Here is a 5073-nt window from a genome sequence, read left to right as displayed (position 1 = left end):
TCTCCCTGTGGATATGCCTGGGATGGTGCAAAGGCACTGCGCGTCGTCTCATTCCTCCGCGTTTCTTCTTCAATGGGGGAGGGCGGGAGGCAGGGAGGGGCAGGGGGGAGGCAGTGCAGCTCTCGTCAAAGATGGCGGACACTTTTGACGTCAGCAACAGCTTTTAATAGATATTTGTCAGAAGAAAGAGAGAGAGAGAGAGAGAGAGAGAGAGAGAGAGACTTCAGAAGGTGTTTGTTCAAATCAGCAGCTGCAAAGACAGAAACACAACAACCGATTACTTTTATTTAAAAAAAAAAAATGTTTTCATGCCAAAAAAGGAATAATTCATAATTAAATCAACACAGGATTTTGAATATTCAGGTCAATATCAATCACGAAGCGTTTATTTATTGCTGACTTGGAATATTGTTGTAAATGATCATTTTTTTATAAATGTGTCTTCACAACTTTTAAAATATTATATTTTAATTTAAAGTGTCGCGTTTAGAACCAACCCCTGGTCCGCGGACCAGTTCCAGTCCATGGGTCATTTGGCATCCTTTAATGCTCAGCACCTTGTCTACCAGTCTAATCAGTCTTAAGTCTCCCGCGGACCACACAGAACGGCTTGGCGGGCCGCATTTGGCCCCCGGGCCTTGAGTTTGACACCGACTTGACTTTGCTGTTAATTCAAGTGTGAATGGTTAATTACATCTAAATCATACCTTGTTATGATCATACAAGTGGCATTAGCGCTAGCTAACCTTAGATGATGATGATAATAATAATAATAATAATAATAATAATAATACATTATAAATTCAGCAGCATTACTGCTTCTCCAGCCGATGCCTCTCTTTGGCGCTGTAACAAATGTGTCTTCAGTTGCACTGAAGCGAACCTGTCTTCTAAATTAATGATACCGATATCTCTGCATGAAAAATCTATTTAGGAGAGAGAGAGAGAGAGAGAGAGAGCGTCCAAGGAAGAGGAGAAGGGAGCGGATGGTGTGAACTGACTGTATCTATATCCAAAGAAGGCTCTTTTGGATTGAAAATAAGGAAAGAAAAAATTGAAAAAAAAAAAAAAATTAAATTCACTTTCTCATGTAGACGTCCGTTGGTTTGGGTGTAGTTCCAGTAATGGAAGGGTGGTGGTACATTTGTTGTTTGTGCTCCTGCATCGCCTACACCTACAAGGAAGGTAGAGGGAAATAAATGTTAGCTGCGTACACTCGGCTAATCCTACGATCCTGCCACTCAGTAGCGACAGCAAAATGGCTAAACGTCAAGACTGGTCACCAGATGTGAACCAACAGTAGCATCTTTGGTACATGATATATATATTTTTTTTAAAAATCACAGATTTCCTGTCACCATTTCAATGTTGCTTCTTTTTTTTAACCCCCTCCATAAAGTCGATCTGTCGATGTAAACCTTTCTAGAAGATCCAGGTCTGTTATCTAAAGAGTTTAGTTGTTAGCAACTCTAAAAGAACTTTGTAAAAGAAACACAGGGAACTTGAACAATAAGGAATGGGAGTATGAGAATGAAAAACTGAGTCAAAAATTTTTAAAAATAGAATGTGAGAATGAAAAACTGAGTCAAAAATGTAAAAAAAAGAATAGAATGAATAGAGTTTTGTTCAAATATTTGAACATCTCTAGGAAACAGAAATGATCAAAAATGATCGTAAAGTCTCGGGAAACTTTATCCGGTTGACTTGGTTAGCACCCGATTTTAAATTCTTTCCTCTTTGAATTGTTTATCATCAAATCTCATATCATTAAGTCTCTAATAGTCATGGAGTAAAGGTCAACGCATATTTTAAAAAAAATGAGTGAGGCCTGTCAGTGAGAGACTTTGATTCGTTTTCATTCCAACTTTTTGGAAGTTTGCGCAGAAACCGAAGGGCCACCTACGGGACAAGTGCTTGTGCACGTGCGAGGGTCAGAGGATGACAAGCCTGGCTGCACAGCGGTCGGCTTCTCCGTCAGATTAACTGCAGCGTTGTCTTTCCTCTAACAGACAGGCTCACTCACCCTGAAGTCTCTGCTGCTTTCTGACCGACTCCGACTCTTAATTAAACGGCTAACTGGCAAGGTGGGAGGGAAAGGGAAAAAGTGAAAGACGAGGGTGACAAAGCAAAAATAAATGAATTAAAAAAAAATAAAAATATATTTGAACAGGAGCATGAAATGGCAAAGATTGAGAAAGGACGCATTGTCGAAGATGATAAGGGTGAAGTAAAACAGAGGAGAGAAAAAAAAATTCTCAGTGTGATGGGATGTAAAGTGGGATGTAAACAGTGTCCCTGTGCGTGTGTGTGTTTGGGGAAGGAGGGCAGGATGACAGATGAAAGTAGTCAGCCAGGCTTCAGTGTACTTCAGTGTGGGGGAGGGTGCTGCAGCAGCAGCAGCAGCAGCAGCAGCAGCAGCAGCAGCAGCCTGGCTGTGACTCAGCACTAAAATCTGCCACACTCTATTCTCTCTATTCCTCCCTCTTTCTCTCCCCTCTCGCTCCGAAACCAGCTCTTAGTCATTGTACGGAGCGTGTCATTACAGCCCTCGTGCAGCCGTCTGCTGGTCACGACAGTCGTCTGGACCCTGACTGTCCATCTGACTGTGTGTATTATACAATATATATATATAACCCCTGAGCATAACTTTGACAATATATATATAATAATATATATAACCCCTAAGCATAACTTTGATAGCATGACTCCACAATCCCAACTGAAGTTATTTATTTTCAAGTGGTTTTCTCATTAAAATCTCACTAATTATAAGCTTCCTAAAAAATGCAAAAAAAAAAAAAAATTTTTTTAAAAATTAAATCTGCAATATTGTGGTTCATTTGTCTCATATCAGAACAAAACAAGTAAAAAAAAATTTCCAAATGAGCCTCAGTCAAGACAGCGGCACACAAACGGTTAACGGGGCAACTATTAGAAAATAACAGGAAATATTATAGCTAAACGTATCGAAAATGAAAATTATATTTATAGATTTTTTTTTTTTTATCAAGATGGGTGATTTGTCATTTTATTTTAATCACATGCCACGATTTGTTTGGGAACATAAACTGTGGCAGTGTCCCTTTTCTCCCATTCACGTCGACACATAAAAGACTCCGTTAGCTCAACAGCTCGTGGCGTTGCGGTCGTCTGGATTTACTATTCATGAAACTCGAGAACGTTTACTTCCGTTGCCTACACAGAGCGTCTGTGTTGTCATTTCTACAGAATGAGGCCCAGCATTGGACGTTTACTTCCGTTGCCAACACAGAGCCTCTGTGAATGAGGCCCAGCATTGTCCTTGGGTGAAATGCATTGGTTCCTGGGAGTGGACGTGATCTAAGACGGAGACCTTATCTATGGAATACTTCAACATTTTTCAAATATAGAAACAGGAGCACATGTAGTAAACACACAGACACAGAGTCACAACAAAACATCAGTACTCACCGCTGCCCTGACAAAGATGGAGTGAGTGAGAGAGGTACTTCAACCCAGGTGACTGAGATTACACTGATTACCACACAGATTAGCACACAGATTAGCACAGGTGTTAGTTACTGATCTGCTATTTAAAAAAAAAACATTGAATTAAACATTCAATCAAACGGGTCGAATTAAAAAAAAAAAAAAAAAATCTAAAAAAAAATCTTAATTGTGGGCCACAATATTAAATAAATAATAATTATGTTTATTACTAATAATATTTATTTTTACCTTTTTTTCCTGAATAAAATAAATAAAGATTTAATTTTAAAAAATGACATTATTAAAAAAAATGGAATATTAAAATTAAGTGTTGTAAATTAGTCTCCGTGCAAATGAAAAAATTTCGACCACGAAATTTAACCCATCAGGTAAAGTGATATATAATCAAACATATGGCGCGTGGGCCAAAACCGGCCCGCTCGGAGGTTCAATACGGCCCGCTTGCTGAATGTTGAAATTGAAAAAAAATGCTCATTGCATGTTAGTGATGTTTGGTCAAATCTCATTAAATATCTTTTTTTTTTTTCTTCTAATATTCTTGTACGTATTTGCTGGAAAACAAAGGGTAAAAAACGTGGACTTACAAAACAACAGAAGTAACGAAAGCTCTTTGGTTTCAATTTGACGTCGCGTCCTCCCGCGGACCTGTCGTCGTGAGCGGTAAGCAAATGCACGTCAACAAAGACGCGTGTGAAGAATAGCTTTCTGCCTCGCGGAGCCCCGCTGGGGAAAGTGACATTCAATCTGATAATTGAGGTATTGACAGAGTGGTGAGGATGGATGTCAGAGGAGAAGAATCGATCCACGTCGCTCTGCAGCTCCACACCTCACTGGCTCATTTCATCTCGCTCGCTCCAATCCCGGGCTCCTCCGCGTTTCTGTCTTGTCTTGTCATTAGCCTAGCTTCTTTCAAGTCGTTTACACCCGGGGGGCTCACTTTGTGTCTGGTCTCCCGCTCAGAGTAGAGTGAAATGAAAAACCTTCAGCTTATCACTTAGTATTTGCGATTTGGATTTGTATATTTCAGAAAACCATACTCTCAACCAGGGGTGTCAAACATACGACCCGTGGACCAAAAACGGCACGCTCGGAGGTTCAAAACGGCCCGCTTGATGAAAGTCAAATTTCATAATTTTTTTTTTAATAATATACTTGTACTTATTTGCTGGAAAACAAAGGGGAAGAACATGGACTAGGCTCTGGTGGACCACGTAAAATAATGATGTGGGCTGGATTTGGCCCGCGGGCCTTGGGTTTGACATATGTGCATATTTAAATTCTCTGCCTCAGTTCCACTCCCAATTATTTTTCCTTTTTTTTTTTTTTAAATTTTATCGTCATATATATATCAGCTCACGCACCCATACAAAGTAACACTACGTAAGTCATTGTGTCAGTACTTGTTGCTACTACGATCCCGGCAGAACAGAAGTTGCGAGGGGGCGCTGGTCCAGAATCTAACACGCCTCCTGGCTAGTTCAGTGAAGTGGAACAGTTGCGTCTCCCATGTGTGCATATGTATGAGTAGGAAGTCTTAACATATACAGTCAGGAATTCTGGGAAGGATATGACGGTATGTGTTGA

General features: G+C 40.0%; 1 long non-coding RNA gene across 2 annotated transcripts; it reads right to left on the bottom strand.

Annotated features, from left to right (window-relative positions):
- Positions 1 to 38: 38 nt before the first annotated feature.
- LOC103398512 (uncharacterized) lies at positions 39 to 3596 on the bottom strand. 2 transcript variants are annotated; one of them, XR_003049003.1, is made up of 3 exons: positions 3451 to 3596; positions 1083 to 1174; positions 39 to 250 (listed from the first exon to the last, which is right to left on the bottom strand). It is a non-coding gene; the product is annotated as an uncharacterized LOC103398512 (long non-coding RNA). The 2 variants fall into 2 exon arrangements; XR_003049004.1 differs by having other exon boundaries at positions 39 to 160.
- Positions 3597 to 5073: the final 1477 nt, after the last annotated feature.

Source organism: Cynoglossus semilaevis, unplaced genomic scaffold (assembly GCF_000523025.1).
Source record: "Cynoglossus semilaevis isolate Cse_v1.0 unplaced genomic scaffold, Cse_v1.0 scaffold419, whole genome shotgun sequence".
NCBI classification, from domain to species: Eukaryota; Metazoa; Chordata; class Actinopteri; order Pleuronectiformes; family Cynoglossidae; genus Cynoglossus; species Cynoglossus semilaevis.
Note: the sequence above shows the minus strand (reverse complement) of the source record. Positions and strands in the feature narration are given on the sequence as shown.